We start from the raw sequence: 17,971 nt of genomic DNA on the forward strand, positions 1-17,971 counted from the left end.
CACTTTTTTATATAGTTCAGGGAGGTATGCCTCAGGTGATTTACACCTACATGATCTATGATAAAATCATATTGAGATCTGTAGTGCAGTGACCTGAGTGTGTGATATTGCCCATCCTAACTCCAGATAGGCAACTAACCATTATCTTCCCCTTGTCTGTCCTGGTGAGAGGAGTATCTGTATGTCATACAATAGAATATTCTATAACAAGAATACTAAGTAAAGAGTTTGCTTGACTTATGGGCTTTGTTCTTGGGGAAGCAGGGGGTGTAGGCTTATGTGTAGTGCTAGGTATTGCTTTTGGAGTGTGTCTTATTGATTGGTGAGGGAAGGTGTTGCAGTTTGATGGCCTATGAGGTCTTTGAGGTTTGTAGAGGTTTCTTTTAACTACCTAAGTATAAGAAGGTCTATGTGTGTGGTGAGTGGTATGTTTGAAGCATGTAGTGTGTGTGTGCTTTTGACAATCTTGTTTGTAAGCAAGAATGTTGCCTCCAAGGAAGTTATATATGTATATCTCTTGCATACTGTGTTAGTTTCTTTGAGGATTAAAATGTTGTCTGAGTACATGAGACAATTGCTACATTGTCTTAGGATGCCCATATCTAGCAACCTGCCCACAGAAATGTAAGGAAATTGCAAATCGATGTTGTCAGGGCCTCTATTAGGGTTGGGCTATTATGGTTTAGGAACTTGGTTTTACAAGCATCACCTGACTGGTGTCTAGGATGGAGGCTTGATGTTAGACGGTGCTATTATCTTAGTGGTGTTTGACACCAACTAGTTGCCCTAAGCTTAGCTCCACAGCCTTTCTGTTACTGGTTAAAGTCCTAAGAACAAGCTGTACAGGTTTCCTACACTACAGGGTACTGATAACAACCACTGATCAGTGAACAGCTCTGCAAAAATGATCATAACATTAAGGACTGCTACAATTAGTGAATCTATGTCAACAAATGTAAAATAAAGTAATATAACAAATAAACAGGCAGGTAATGTTCACTAAATCCATTTCCATGAGGAAACATGATAAATACCATATGATCAACTTCAGAAATAAAATGCAGGACCATGAAAACAGACTGCAACATTAGGAAATTATGTTATGACAAAGTAACACAGTCTTTAATAAATGGAGTCCACCCAAAATAAAAGGCACCAAAACATATAGCATATGCAATCGTATAAACTTAGCTGCAGTGACAAAAAAACACTGCAGCATGCAAACTAAACCAAAGCTCTAGTGGGCCCCAGAAATAGTTACCGTTGAAGCTGAAATAAAAAAAAGCATTATCAGGCATTTCATCTGTAAGTGGACAAACCTACACCATCTTGAGACATGTAAGACTTTCTGTTCTGTTCTGTTGCTCTCACGTTTATCTATTAATTCATTTAATCTTTTTTTTACAGTGTTACAGTTCATTTGGATTGCCAAGGTGTTAACTTACAGAAGTAAGAAAACTGCTTTGAAGTATGACAACACTAATTATACCAATTGCGCTGTTAATTATTTGGGTTGAGCAAGTTACTGGGCTGTTAAATTGATGCTAGAAGGTATGGCATCTAACCTCATGGTTGGCATCACTCCTTTTTCAGATGGTGGGATGCGATGCTTTATTGTTCCAAGGTAAGGTAAGGTAATACTAACAGGCATTTAGATTAACCAAAGAGGAGATCACAGATGTGAAGCGGACGTATACATTCTAACAATCATCATTGCATGATCGATTCATTCTGTAAAAAAGTTAGTTTGGGGTGTCAGTGTCCACAGTATGATGGCCTAAGGAGTATGGCATTAAAATTCTGAACTGCAGTGTAAACATATGTTGTTGTACCCGTTCAAGTCAAGTCACCCTAGGGACAAGGAAAAGTGGAGGTACAAGGGACTCAGATGTTAAAGGAACAGAATAAAAGATTGTAAAACTAGACTCAGTATCTAACAACACTTGAACCTCTGCTGGAAGGCAAAAATGAATGAATTATACTTTAATATACTCTTAAAAGGTGCTTCATTGAAGTAAATCATTGCCTGTAAGATGAATATATGCCATATCTGTCCAGTCTCCCAAAGAATAGGAAAATGTGGCAACACAATGGGCATCGGTGGATGCAAAAAAGAAACAAACCTTTAAGACTACTGTTTCAGTAAATTAACTCTACTGGACTGTTTACAGTCCAACAGAGATGCATTATGTCTCAATGGTTCAGTCTCATGGAATCTGCTTTGTGAATCATGATAGATTTCTTATGGAAAAAAATAATGATTTGACACCAGTGCTGTTCTCTGATCATTTTACTGTACTTTTCTTCTACTCAACTAATAAAAAGAAGCGATGTGGGAAAAATAGAAAAATAAAAGTGAGAAAAAGGGAGGAAAATAGAGCCACATTATGTCACACATTAACCGGTTAAAGTTTGAATAAGATAAATAGAACCATAATTTACATATTAAGTTCAGATTTCAAATTCAAATACATATAACCTGTATAATCTAGTAAAGGTAGGATATGAACATGACACAGCCTAAGAGCATAGTGTCAAACCAACTTTAATAGCTGAAGAGGAGTTTCGTCTTTTGTGTTGGACTTAAATTTCAGCATAGTGAAAGCTGCGGTGGTACAGCAGTAGCGTTGTTGCCTCACAGCAAGAGGTTCTCCTTTTCGATTCTCAGCTGGAGTGCCTTCTGTGTGGAGTCTGCATGCCCTCCCCGTGGTCGAGTGGCCTCTGAAAGACATGCATGAATGGGCGTGCCTTTGCTGAAGGTTGGGCATCAGGCTGGCAACTTGGCACCATAAAAAATATATATACTGCCAACCATTAGCGGACCGGAGTTTTGCTGTGGCAACCCCTAACCGGGAAAAAGGCAAACAACAATTTCGGAATGAGATAATGATATCTGGATATATAAAGAAGCATATACATGTCCTTGCCCTCTTAATACTATGTTTGCCACTGTGAGAAGGCTGCAAAATAACTTGGACTCCAGTACTAGGAATTTAGCTGAGAGGGTTAAGACTACCAGTTGTTAATGATTTACATCTTGTATGCCTGGGTTTGATTCCCATCAATTTCCATGTAAAAACTGCATGATTCCAAACAAGTCACTTAACTGCATGGCACTTTCAGGTACACATATATTCTTCCCATCAATTTCCATGTAAAAATTGTATGATTCCAAACAAGTCACTTAATTGCATGGCACTTTCAGGTACACAGATATTCTTCACTGGGCCTCAACTGAAATAAAATATGAAACCTTTATTCTAGGCGATGTCAATATTGACTGGAATAAAATCAACAAGCCATCTCCTTCACTATCCATTAACCTTTATAACTTCACCCAAGTAATCCATTCAACAACTCACCCTAATAAAAACCATCCTCCAGGTTCCATCATAGATTGGATACTAGTCTCCCATCCAAACAAAATCATTCTCTCTGGCACCATCCCTGACACCTTCAGTGACCATTTCCCTGCCTTCATCCATCGATCAACAAGCTCCATTCAACACCAACATGTCTATATTCAAACTCGTAACCTTAGCAACTTCAACCCTTTAATTTTTTCTAACATCTTTAAACAAATTAACTGGCAAATCTTAAACACTCTCCCTCTCGACAACGCTGTAGAGCATTTTAACTCTATCTTCTTAAATACTCTTAACTCTCTAGCCCCTCTAAGAAACAAACGAATCAAAGCCAATTCTGCTCCCTGGCTCCTCAAAGAAACTAAACAAATTATGCATCTCAGAGACAAATACTGGAAGCTTTACCAGAAAAGTAAACTGTCCTCTGCCTTGCTCCAGTACACACAACTCTGCAACCAAGTAAAAAAACTTATTACCAAGGACAAAAAAAACTACTATAATAAACTTTAGTCCAACAACAACAAGAACCCTAAACTATTCTGGAAATCAGTCAACTCCCTTCTCCATCCTGGATCTAGGAATAACACCTGCCCTGATCCTAGTTTAACTGATAGTGAACTGTGCTCCCATTTCAACACCTTCTTTACCGAATCCATAGCTAAGCTAATCAAAACATTCCCAAATAAGAATCCACCTAACTCCCACCACACAACACTCAACAACCCTAATAACAATCCCCTAAATTTCCATCTCAAACCTGTATCCACCATTTTTATAAAAAAGCTTTTATCCAAATTAAAGCCTTGCTCAAATGCTCCAGACAACATACCCTCCTCCTTCCTCAAATGTGCAGCTGAAGGTATTGCTCTCCTAATCAGTATCTTGATTAATAGATCCTTAAATGAATCATATGTGCCCAAACTCTGGCGTTCAGCCTACATTCTTCCTCTACACAAAGGAGGCAAAAACACCTCTATTTCTAACTTTCACCCCATTGCCCTCCTCTCACCAATATCTAAAATCCTAGAAAAATGTGTCCACCACCAACTTATGCCTTACCTAATTCAGAATCACCTTCTAACTCCCACCCAGCACGGCTTCCGTCCTGGCCACAGTACCATAACTGCCCTGCTATCCTTCCTAGAAACTGTTAATCTAGCTCGAGACTCTGGACTCTTTGTATCCACAGTACTGCTAGATCTTTCTAAAGCCTTCAACACCATCTCCCATACACACCTTCTCCTTCATCTTGCCAACTTTAATCTCTCCCCTAATACTCTATCCTGGTTCTCCATCTACCTATCTGACAGATCTCAAGCTGTCAAATGGAAGAACTCCTCCTCTTCCTTCTTGCCTACACACACTGGCGTTCCTCAAGGATCCATCCTCGGACCCATGCTTTTCAACATCTTTATAAATAACCTTCACACCATCATCCCTGACAATTCAGTCATCCAATATGCTGATGACTCTACCTTGGTCTGTGCCACCCTCAACATTCCTGAACTACTGACTAAAACTCAAATAGCATTTTCCACTACAGAGAACTGGATGCACCAAACCACCTTTCCCTCAACTCCAATAAATCTAAAATAATAATTTTCCTCCCCTCCAAGGCTTCCTCCTTTGACAAAAATACTTTCAATGTCCTAAGCCAATCAAACACTGCTATAGAAGTAGTCCCCTCTGCAAAACTCCTTGGCATTACCTTAGACGAACACCTCAAATTCGATCTTCACATTCAACATAACATAAAGAAAACCCACCAAAAGCTAGGTATACTATATAGGAACAATCAATTTCTTTCCAACTCCTCTAGGCACACCCTGGCAATCACCTACCTCCTACCTTCTCTTCTATATGGAGCCCCTCTATTAACCAATCTGTCCACTTCCAACACCTCTAAACTTGAAGCTTGCTATAATAAGATCTCCAAATTTGCCACTAAATCCAAAACATCAACTCACCACTGCCTCTGTCTTCAATCTCTGAATTGGTTAGAACTCCCTAACCACCTAGACTATCTCCAACTAACCTGCACTCACAAATTAATATTCTCCCCTGATAAATGCCCAGCCTTAAAGAACATTCTTCCACCTTACATCCCAAACAGATCTCTGAGATCTGAACACCAAAACCTAATCTCCGTTCACAAACCCAAACGTCCCGCCGGCCAGCTTCTACTCTCCTTCTCTCTAGGTAAAAAATGGAACTCTCTCCCTCCTTCTCTTAGGACTATACCTAACAGTGAATCCTTCAAAAAACAACTCTTCCTACACCTATCTTCCAAATGGAAATGCTCCTGCTTTCACCTTACATAACTCTTCACACTAAGCTCTCCATCCTCCTGCTCTACTTTACTCTTAACCTTATTCTAATTTCTCTAAAGAACCTGAACTAGCTGACTTTAAATAAACTCCAAGCTTGTAAATATTGTGAATTTCCTAAGAGTAACAAAAAAAAAAAAAAAAAAAAAAATTGTGTTTTGCTTTTTTAAATTGTCTCATGATGTATATTACGCTTGCTATTTTTTTTTGAATGTATGAATCTTACTCTTGTATTTCACCTCATTCATTATGTAACCTTCTTTGTATTTTGTAACCTTTATTGTACTGTATTGCACATGGAGCTTTTCTCCCCGGGCCTCCACTGAAAATGGGCACTTCTTGGCCCGGTGGACTTCCCCGGTAATCAAACTGAAAATAAATAAATAATAAATAAATAAACAGTTATGCCCAGTAGGCCTATCTGGTTAATGAACAAATAAGATAAAACAAAATATTATCTAATAAAGGAACCCAATATAGCTTGGTAGAGGCAAAAAGAATTAACTCATTTCCCATGTTCATCTTTTTTTCAAAACTGAGATCATGCACACCCAGCTTCCACCAGGGATTGTAGATGAGGAATGCCCAGGCAACTGCCCTCCATCCTAATTAGCTTGACTGCAATTGAGCACAGTTTAGAAAAGAACATAATAGTTCATAGCCTCCACTTGTACTTAAATAGACAAGGCATTCTGTTAAGCTTTATATCAATGAATGAGCAATATGCACTTAGAAGTTTAGAATAGGCACTCACAAATAACTAGTGTTAGTAATATAAGGTGTTCAATACACCCAGTAATTTCAAACAATCTTAAAGTAAAATATTTTGCCAGCAAACAAAATCCACACTAATTTTGGGTACTGAAACTGCACTTAATAAGGCCACAGATAACTAGCAACAAAAAACAGAGAATTAAATAAGTTATTAGAAGTAGAGAAGTCAGTCAGTACTATGGCATAGATAATTCCATTTGCATGTATGTAGGAAGAAGTAATGTTAAGAAAAGCAAGACTCGGAAGAAAGCTGAGGACATTTTCATTTTTATAGATACCCTTCAGATTCAGGAATACTATCTCTTGTCTTGGTTTTCCTATTTTTTTTCAGTGTAGCAAGTACAAGTTACACTCTGGTGAATTTTAACCTGAAACATGGGACTGCAAAAATATGGACATAAAGCTTGTTTTGCTTATGTTCATAAGTTAATGTTAGGCTATCTGCCCTTGCAGGCCCTTTTAAATCAACTTTCCCAACCAAAAGATAAGGATCAAACCTTAACCATTACGTGAAACCCAACTATTAAATAACACTGAAATACAGTTAGCAGCATATGTTCTCTTTCTTTTTCATTGAATAACATTACATACTCTGCATATTCATTTATTGCTATGTCACATGCAATACTTTATACATTGGAAAAGTAATGGATACAGATTGGAGGACCTGAGATTCAAACCTACAACTCTTAGCTATGTTCACATTATTATAACACTGACAACTACCTGCCTAACTAATCCATCTATGTGGATGTTATAGAGGCTCCATTAATAATCTGGTTTGAGCAAAAGCACAACAAATTGTCAAGTAAGCCTTGATGTCTTTGTGGCTCACCTGAAATTTATTTTGTAAGACATAACAATAAGATGGAGTGCTGAAATGCAAGTAAAGTGTGAAAGGCTGATTCCACAAAGGTCATCTGGTTGGCATAGGTAGGTATTTTTAGCTGGCTGAAAACACTTGGCACTTTTATTTTTAGTAACAGTTGTTCATCTAAGTGCTTTCTGTTTCCTGTCTACCTCTCTCAAGCCTTCACAGAGATTTTCATTTGGTTAGACTCTTCTGTTATAAATCCGAATGATTACTCTGTGTTTTTGTGGCATGTTTTTGAGCCCTATTAAGTTATTTTGATGTCACCATTTTATTTAAGTGCTGTGAAAAAAAAAAGCATTGGGAAGCAAAGAGCAGCATAAAGCCTTACATTTCAGGTCATATGGATATTGCCAGCTATCAGAAGTTCAAAAGCAGTTTCACACCATTTGTTTATTTATCCATTTAGGTTATTAACAACATTGCTATTATAACTTCCAGCTTAGATTATTACTAAGAAAGGCATTGCTCAAAATGTAAGCATTCTAATGTTATTTTTTTTCATTTCTTGACAACCACAGTGTGTAGTGTAGTGTAGTGTTGTATAGCAGTAAAAACCAGTATCAGTAGGCATAGATCTAACCATATCGCCATACAATAATCCCACAAATTACAAATACTCACACATAAATACATTGTATTTGTGTAAAACATTAGTGTGAAAAGCAGACATTTGCACGGTTTGTACTGTCTGCTTAAATATCACGATTTACTGCCTTCTGCTGATGCAGTCCTAATACATTAACATAATGACCAATCAAAAATGGTTAATTATGTAGTCAACTACACTGTGTAGCACAGCAGATAACTACCTTCAAAATAGACAGATTTAAACAAAGCGTCTGACTGGCTAAACAATGCTCTAAACTGCCAGGGAGAGCTTGCAGAAAAACAAGTTCACCTTTTCACTGTGCACAAACTCATCCATCATGAATAGTGAAAAATAAATGAGTTCCATATTTGCCATGACTAAAAGCAACTTCTACATATTAGTGAAGAACAATACCTCACAAAAATAGCTAAACTAGCAAAACAAAGATCGACACATTATCAGTAAATAAAAATAAGGTGACTACGGTACAAGGCAGTATGGTATCCGCAAACACTACTTTGTTACAATGTACATAATGTAGAATAAATCAAGATAGAAATAAAGGGGGAACTATAATGCACCAAGTCTCAGATAAAGATAAAAGTAATAAAGTCATTCCTAATACAAATAATCAAATTATTTTTTATTTATTTATTTATTTGCTTATTTATTTATTTATTTATTTACATGTTGTTAACCGGGTTAATCTCAGTAGATCAACAACCTCTTTTCAGAGGAGAGCTGAGATGTCACTCATTATTACTAGGGGAAATTTGGTCAGGCCACCAGCAACCTTTCCCTACTATTTCGTGAAAGCGTGTCAGGGTTATGATGATGCACTTCTGTGGAGGCAGCATTATAGAGGATATTCAGCAGCATAGTGAAGATGCAGAGAACAGGTAATGTTTTGTGAGAGCAGTTTAGAGGTGAAAGGAGATGCTATGGTGTAAATAGATGCAGAATTAAATGCATCATTGGTGGTAAATGGATATTACAAATGTGCAGCATTTTGCTGCTCACATGGACAAAGAGGAGATGTATATAACTGAAATAGATTGAGGAGGATTAAATGATGATGAGCTACTACAAATGCTGGATAAAGAACAGTCAGGAGATGATTTGTCGATTTCATGGGGAGAGATGGTAAACTGAGCCTCTGGTAATGAACGAAAAGGAACAGGTGTGGAGATGGAGGATGTTTATGAAGGAAGAAAAGTAAGCAGACCATACACAAGTGTGGTGGAAAGTGAAGGAAAGGACAAGACAGGAACTCTGTGTCGGATTTACATGAAGCCTACATGGAGTTTATGAGTTAGGACAAGGAGCAGCAGCGCTAATCGCATATTCATTCTGCTCATCACCCTTACATGAATACAAGCACGGTTTCATGGCCAGCAGCAATTGTGCCAGCCAGGAAACTGTGCACAGCAGCACAAGCACTGAAAGAGGATGTATTCAAGTCTGTTTACGTGCAGACTTGATTGGCGGGATTGTGTAGATAGCCACAATCACTACCAAGGGTAAAAATACTGCAATAACACCAGTAACAACACAGTAAAGAAAAGTAAACTAAGTGCAATGTACAATAAAAATGATTCGAATAATGAAATAAAGGAAGGGGGTGAGTTAAACAGGAAGGGCAAATACAAGGAAATGTACACTGGGCAAAAAGACTGTGCTGATGAAAATGGACACAGACGTATAATATGAATGACTAAAGAGTAAGGAGGCTCGGTAAGTATCTCAATGTCCACAAGATAGGATATGCAAATGTATGTACATTTCCAGCACAAGTCAGTAGCATAACATTAAGCACGTATGTACACAACACTGTATGTACTGCTTTGTACACCACCTGAGCAAGTGTATTGTGATATAAGCACACTTTATAGTATTTATGTGATGGTCACATAACGTTACATGTTAATGGAGGTGAACGGTTGTGATATAGACATCACTGACATGCTCACTAGAGAGGACATTTTGAAAGGATGGTATATAAATTAGGGGTATATACATGTTGTGAAGATCTGAAAAATTACTTGCTTGAATATTACCGGCATGTCACCACAGCTCTCAAATAATCAGGGGTACATAGCAATAGACTTTTGGACAAATGGAGACTGAAACAGGCACAATCATGGACACATTTGCAATATAAGAAGTCTACAAGTGTAATTATTGTCAGTATTCTGTAAATGGAAATTCACCATCCCTTCCTCAAAAATTACTAATTTTGGATGACTTAAGATGGGCAGTGTTAAAAGTGGAGTTGAAATCAGGGCCAATCATGTAATAAGGTTTTCATGGCACATAATCCACAATCACCACTTGCAAAAATCAAACCCATGCCATCAGTGTGACCAATGAGCTGTGTATTTACCAGGTGCGACACAGAAAAATATATCCCACAGGCATCTAGTAAATCAACTTGAAGGGAAGTGTGCACTGTCAAATGCTAAAGGGTATACATCCCAAAGAGAGGTTGTGTATGGCCTATCAGATCTGTGGGAGCTTACTGTGCTACATGTGATACACTTGACTAAAATATCCCAGGCTGGCATAGGCATCAGTCATACGGATAACAGCACATACAACCACCACACTATTTAGTGGATTCCCTACACACAACTGAGTATTGTATGCATCTGACAAATGTAATACCAATGGATATTGTCTGATGCATCTGTAACTGATGTGTAAATTAAACACTGGTGTGTTATAATGAATGGTACAGCAGTATGTGAGACTGATGGTAATCAAATATGTCCATGTGCACAGAAAGTACAGCAGTGCAAAGTCATGTCAATGACTGAGGAAGCTGTCACTGTAATATTGTACACATACAAAACAATACATGGGGCACTCTGTATAAGCACATGTCAAACCTCAACACACGTGCCATATGATCACTGTCCCGCTGACATTGCCATTCAAAATTTTGTACTGGCATTAAATCCTGACATATATCCATATGTGTTCATGCACTGTCATGCAACTATCAAGTGGTAATATTGGTGCCATGTAGTGGTATGTCTGTGACACAGTACAGTCACACTATAGCTGTATATAGGCTACAATCGCACTTCATAGGTTCATATGGTCATAGGAGTGTACTAGGCTAATGGCTGAAGATCCTACACAAGCCTAGCCAGATTTAACTCAAGTTTAACAATTTTCAATAGCTAGGTGAATGAAGTTCACCGAGGTATAAGCCTATGCTATGGTAATTCATACTGACTGCCTCTGTCCATGAGGGTCATGGGCACCACCCTATGAGTACATTTATGATTATACATCCATTGATCTAGGTTGTGCTTGAAGAGGATTAGGGAAAGCTTTGCTTTACATGAATGCAGAGGATGTCCCAAAGAAGGTGTAGTCTCTAAGAGAGGTATATATCTCTCCAAAATGATTTGCATATGTTAGTAGCTAAGATAAGATTATTTGATTGAGTGACCCTTGTGCAGTTTGATTTACAAATGTGCAACATTTCCATCAGTGCTGGATTGGACACTGTCCTGAAGGCAAAACACAGATAGCCCCTTAGCAGTCTGTAAGAGACTGAATACAGTGCTAGAGCTTTCAGTCCTTCTGTGTAGAACTTGGTTTTTTGAACATGGATCTTCCTGGTGAGAAAACTCTGGTTTTGCTCCAGTTGTTGCAGATGTCTGATGAGGTACACGCCCAAGGGTGCATTTTACTCAATTATTTATGTGATGAGGTCCTAGAACAATGGAATTGTAACATCTTTTGATCCCAGTGCCATGCCGCTACTTATGAGTTTTGTCAGATAGAAGGACATTTTCACTACTGTGGGAACAGGGTGGTTGAAGTTCAGATTAGTATCAACCTGAGTACCCAGATCACGTACCACTGGGTCTACTCTTGGGGAGGTGCTGTCTATATTGTAATAAGATGGGATATTTACTTTATAAAAGGGAATAATTATTATTTCTTTTTTGCATTTACTTTTTCTCCATGGCTCTGGCAGCAATAATTTGTGCAAGTTAATCCTTTCTGCAATATATTCATATCATTCATGTATTCAGTGATTGCCCCCAGGTTGCAGTCATCTGTAAAGTTGGTCAGAAAAAGACTCTCTATGTTTACAATGACATCTGGGAAAACAAATACTGAGCAGGAAAGTGCCAAGTACAGAACACCATTGTATGCCCCTGATAACTGGCTTATTGCTAGAGGTGAATTCACCCACTATGCTAGTATGTGTCCTGTCGGTGATCCATATGGCCACCCACCTGGTGATGTAGGGGTTTATGCCCAGTTAAGAGAACTTCTCTATAATAACTTAGTGGCATACATCTCAACCTCTTAGCAAAAAAAATTTGGATGAAGCCAAAAAAGGGAGGGGACAAAGCCCCTAAAATAGGGATACATTTTAAATATTGCTGTCAGAAACTTAAAAAATTGCTACAATAAAAGATCTTCTGTTACTATGAATTTTCTGAAGGCTATGAAGACTGAACAAATTCAGTCCTCACTGATTTGCTACAAAAATCTCGAAAACCACAAATTTTATGAGGAACAGACCAAACATATGAAACAAAAATCTGGACATTCTGTGTTAATGTGGAGAGTTGAGAGATATGCTTACTGAGGAACTGTGTCAAATGCCTTGGCCAGGTCAAGTTAGGAGGGATGCACAGTATTTACCTCATTCATGGCCTTGGTGACCTTCTTGAAGAAGTCAACCAGATTTAACAGAGATAATCTACCCTTAACAAATCCAAACAGGGTTTGATCTAAAGTTGGGAGATTACCTGTCCTTGTTGATAAGGTCCATGATGATTATTTCCATGGCCTTACTGATGAGGCTGTTCAGGTTTATGTGTCTATAACTCCCTGGTAATGTTGATGGTCCCCTTTGTGCAGAGGGATGACCATTGCTGTCCACCATTATTCTGGAACATAGCTTGTCTAAAGGCTGTAGGCATATAGAGATCCAAGTGGGTCTGTTAGATCATGTTTGAAGTTATTTAAAAGACAACCTGGGATTTTGACAAGGCCCAGTGATGCTGTGTTTTTACCCTTAGAGAGGTCAGCAATAACTTGCTCCCTTGAGTTAATAGGCTGAAGAATGGTGGCAAGTTATACTTTGGGAGACAACCAGTGGGGGCAGGGTGTTGAGGTTTGATCCAAATCTGTTAGCTAACAGATTGTCTCTTTCCTGTGGTTGAGTATGGGTGCTGCCATCCAAACCAACTCTGTGCATAGCTGGGTATTTCCCTTAAGATTTCAGACATAGTTACAAAATACTTCATGACAATACCTCCGAATACAACATTGGGTGTGAATCACATACGGCATAGTGGAACTGCTAACACAGTCATACAGCTCAACCTAATTCATGTCATTGCATCAATTGTATATCATATGCTTATATGTTTATCAGTGGAAATATGTGGGTGAAGGTCCTGACACTATATATGGACATATTACAACTGTTGTGGATGCATTTCATGCAGATCAGTTAATGACACAGATGCTGACCATTCCAATATGCTTCTGTGAAACATCTGAATAATCCCTGTGAATAGCAGCACAATTGTGCATACAATGAGTTCCACAAGGTTGCAAGTAAATCTGAACATTTCATATGTTTGTGTTTATAACAGCATTACATGTACATGAATCCAGGCCCATGTGCTCACATAGTCTGTATGTCAGATAACATTTCCAAATGCTAGGTATACACATCTGTGCCATACTGCAGCTGTCACTGTGATGGTTGAATGAGAACTGTGTAGAATGTTGATATACTCCACTATCAGAACACATGCCTTAGTAAGGTAACAATATAAATGGTGTCATTTCAAGTCCCCAGTCCTCAGTAGACATATTACTACAGCTGCTATGGAAGAAACCTGTAACCAAATGGCATCAGTGGGCATCAATACAGTAGCTCAAATAATAGACTGGAATGCACTGTTGTAGGGCTGCAGTACATCCACACTTCAACATAGCACATGTGGATGACAACATTGACACCTGCAATCTTCCGTGGGTCATACGGCAATACTAGGCTAATGGTCAAGAGCACATAAAATCCTAGCCATTATTGTAACATTTAAACCAAAATCACTGTATCTGTCAGATGAGAGCTAGAAATCATATGTGCATGTATGTTTATATGTTTGATTTTATTACAAACTGCCTCTCTCCATATGTGCACCACCCCATGACAGAATTAGCAATCACACATCCAGTGGTCTGCAGATGGCTTGCACAGGGTAATGCAGGGGCTCTGCTTCTTGATGTGTGTATACATCTTTGCAATGAAGACATCCTCAGTGTTCTGCAGAAACGATGTTATGAGTACAGAGGGAACAAGGGACACTGGATTCATGGGGCTGTGTAAAATGTTCTCCTGACTTGGAGTCAAATGAAAGGAGATTCAAAACATTACACAATGCCCATAATACACCAGCAACCACACACATGTTGATTGAGATTAGGCTTGAATGCAACACCTGTGTTCCATGCAATGTAAGACTAGCACCAATGCAGATCCCTCACTTTAGCAGTGCATTTTATAGAGGATGACATCATCAGTGCATGCTGAGAAGATGTCGAGAGGATTGTATGACATAGATATTGATTTACATGCCTGTGTAAAGTTGTCTTTAGAATGATAGTTGAAAGGACACGCACACACTCCAGTTTCCTGCAGTGAGATTAGAACCTCCAGCTATCTAGTTATACAATCTAGAAAGCACAGTACCTAACACTAGTGCCAACACAGACATCTAAGCTTGCTACTGTGAAAGTGTACTTTATAGGGGATGACATCATCAGTGTATGCTAAGAGCATGTTGGGAGTATGGCGGGACATATATGTGAACTCACATCCCGTCTCCAGACTGATAGTTGAACAAAACATACATACACACATTTGACATGACTGCTGTGAGATTAGAGCTCTTAACTAAGTAGATACACAAGCTAAAAACCCAGAACTTAAAGCTAATGCAACTGCATAAGTCTGAGCTTTATGTTGCTAGACTGCACTTTGCAGGGGTTGATATCATCAGTGTATGCTGAGAAGATGATGGTGTAGGATTGTGTAATATTAATGTGAATTCACTTCCTAGTGTAAAATTATCTCCAGAGTGATACTTAAATGATCACATGCACATTCAAGTGGACCGATGTGAGGTTAGAGCCTTTACTTATGCAGTTACACAAGTTAGAAAGCACAGTGCTTAATCTCTACAGCATAAGTCTGACATTAGTATTGTCAGAGTACATATTAAAGAGGATAACATCATCAGTGTATGCTGAGAAAATGATATGGGGAGGGCTGTATGAAACTGCTGTGGAGTCATGTACCAATGTAAAAGTATTTTTTGAATGATGCTTGAGAAAGGGGAGCAGGACCTGGAGTCAAGCTCATCTGACTATGTACATACATACAAGCTGACTGGCATGTGATTCAATCATCTACTTCAACAAGCTAGAGAAAGGGGAACTTAATGCTGGTGCCACAGCACAAGTCTGACATTAACAGTGTGAGAGTGCACTTCATAGAGGATGACATCATCATAGTCTCACAGGTAACACATACTGCTATCAGACTTGTCTGCAAATGTAGGACATAGGATGTGAATGTGTGATTGCAATTTGCAAAAATAAAAATTAAATATATTATGGTAACTTAGTTGTAAGAAGCTGTCATGAATGCATCTTGCAGAACTGAGTCATGCATGCACCTGTTTCTCAGGATGTTGTTAAGATAGCAGACTCACAGAGATACACAGACACAAACACACACACACACACACACACACACACACACACACACACACACACACACACACACACACACACACACAACTCTTATTAAAAAACAGTACTGCAAGGATGGAGGTATGTATCTTTATATTCAGATGAAGTAATCTCCACTTAATGGAATTTACTGACAATATCAATGTGATATTATCATAGATGACCAATGACTAGTGTCAGTATAAACCCATAACAAACATAACAATGCAATTATTGCCCTTTACTTCTGTAGTCTGTTTGACAATAGCCTAGGTACTAATATATCATTTGCAAGTGCATTGCTGCAGGGCACACATGATTATCAGAAAGTATCTGTTCATTTAAGCACACGTCACTGCCCATCACTAGTGTTTATGAATGCCTTTCCTTATAATAGAAAATAACAACACGTTGATCAGAGTAAGCCATGCTAAACACTTGTTTACATAGCACATTCCTGAGATACTGATTTGCTCAGATGATGGCAAAGTTATAGCACATGTGTGATTCACATTTTATGAATTAAACTTGAACTTGTGATGAAATTTGCAATATATGTTATGGGTTGTTTTGTTTGTTGACAGATACTGTGAAGTTCATGCTTTAGTCTAGATTTCAAGTGTTGTGGCCAAAGTTTATTATATGAATAACTGTTGCCACTGCCTTTCCCATTGGCTTGACAGTGAGTGCCTAGCAAACATGGGTGTATGCTTAAGGTAAAAAGTGTAAGATGTAATTTGGTTCACCTTCTTTTGCGCAAATAAGCTTGTTGGCTAGATGTATCCACCAGCACTCTGGACAGTACTGAGTATGGAAAATACAGCAGCTGCCTAGTTTTCTCTGTGGCACAGTGTGTGAGACCATTGAGATCTTGGTCAGAACATAGGTGAGCAAGGGTTCAAATCCAAATGATTCCTTTTTTTTTTCCTTTTTTTTTTTTTACAAATGGTGTCAGGATGACATTAGCTAAGTAAATGTGATGAAGACTGCACATGTGACTATCAATGACTACAGTAAAGTGGTTAGGAGAGGGACAGGACACATAAGACAAGAAGAATAGTGTTGGATAAATATGTGATAGTTGTAGGGATGGATGCCACTGCAAATACCCATTTTTGGACAGTATTTAATATATGTCCACTAAAACTCATGACTATGGCAAATGTTAAGATGTGAGTGATTACACATATCATACACATATAACATCACACTTAGGAATGATGTGAAATGCTGAAATCAAATCCTTGATGCTATGGGCAAAAGCAATATATAGTCATGTGATTCATGCCAACACTCCACATAGCAAGTTGCATTTCATTACATTCAGCAGTCAAAAAAACTGTCAGAGTAAATGTTTCAAAGTACTGCCTTTACTCTCCTTTAACTTGGTATTCCTTTAGCTCAACAAGTTTAAGTAGCATTGCTCAGAAATTACTAGACTAGTATGGCCAATGGCAAAAACTCACCAGGTTTTGACATAGTATGTATAGAGCCATTCACCACCACTCAGCAGTGGTGCTTAATGACAAGCGATGTGCAAATGCAGAGGACAAAAAAATGAAGTTTTTTTTATGGGCCATTTCTGGCCATGTGTGTGCGCTGTATGATTCTATTTTAACCAGATTAAAGGTGTTAAAATGGGGTTGATAGGAAAGTGTTGAAATGGGGGCAAGCAGAGGAAAGAACAAAGGGGAATCAATAAAGGAATTTGCAGGAGACAATTAGGAAAGAACCATAGACATCCACTTCTTCACCACCATAATGTGAACAGGTATAGAAAAGTGGTGGAATTTGGACTGTCACCACAGCAGAGATGGGTGACAACTATACAATAATGTTGAATAGCCAATTGGACCGAAACAATTGTGTCAAGAACACAGATATACGATGTGGAGAGCTATGTATGCGACAATTTTTTTTGTTTTGTTTTGTGGGACAGGTGAACAGATTTTTTTTTTCCAAGAAGACAGGAATTTTGGGTAAGATAGATAGGAATGCCAGGGTTAGTAGGCTAGGTGAGGAAATAGGTGTAGACAAACAGGACAAGCAAGACAGACACAGGGATGATGATGGGCACAAAAGGTAGGGAGACACCATGACAAGTAGAGGACATCAGAGGCACATGCCTGTTAAGCGTGAGAACAGTGAGAATCTAGTCCTCACCCACATAACTGTCATCACTGCTCCCTTCATCAGTTCTCTGTGAGGCTGCCTGATGTGGGAGTCTGTTTTCCATTCTAATGAGCAACCTCTCTAG

This window comes from Protopterus annectens, chromosome 3.part1 (genome assembly GCF_019279795.1).
Source record: "Protopterus annectens isolate FY-2018-M chromosome 3.part1, PAN1.0, whole genome shotgun sequence".
NCBI lineage: Eukaryota > Metazoa > Chordata > Ceratodontiformes > Protopteridae > Protopterus > Protopterus annectens.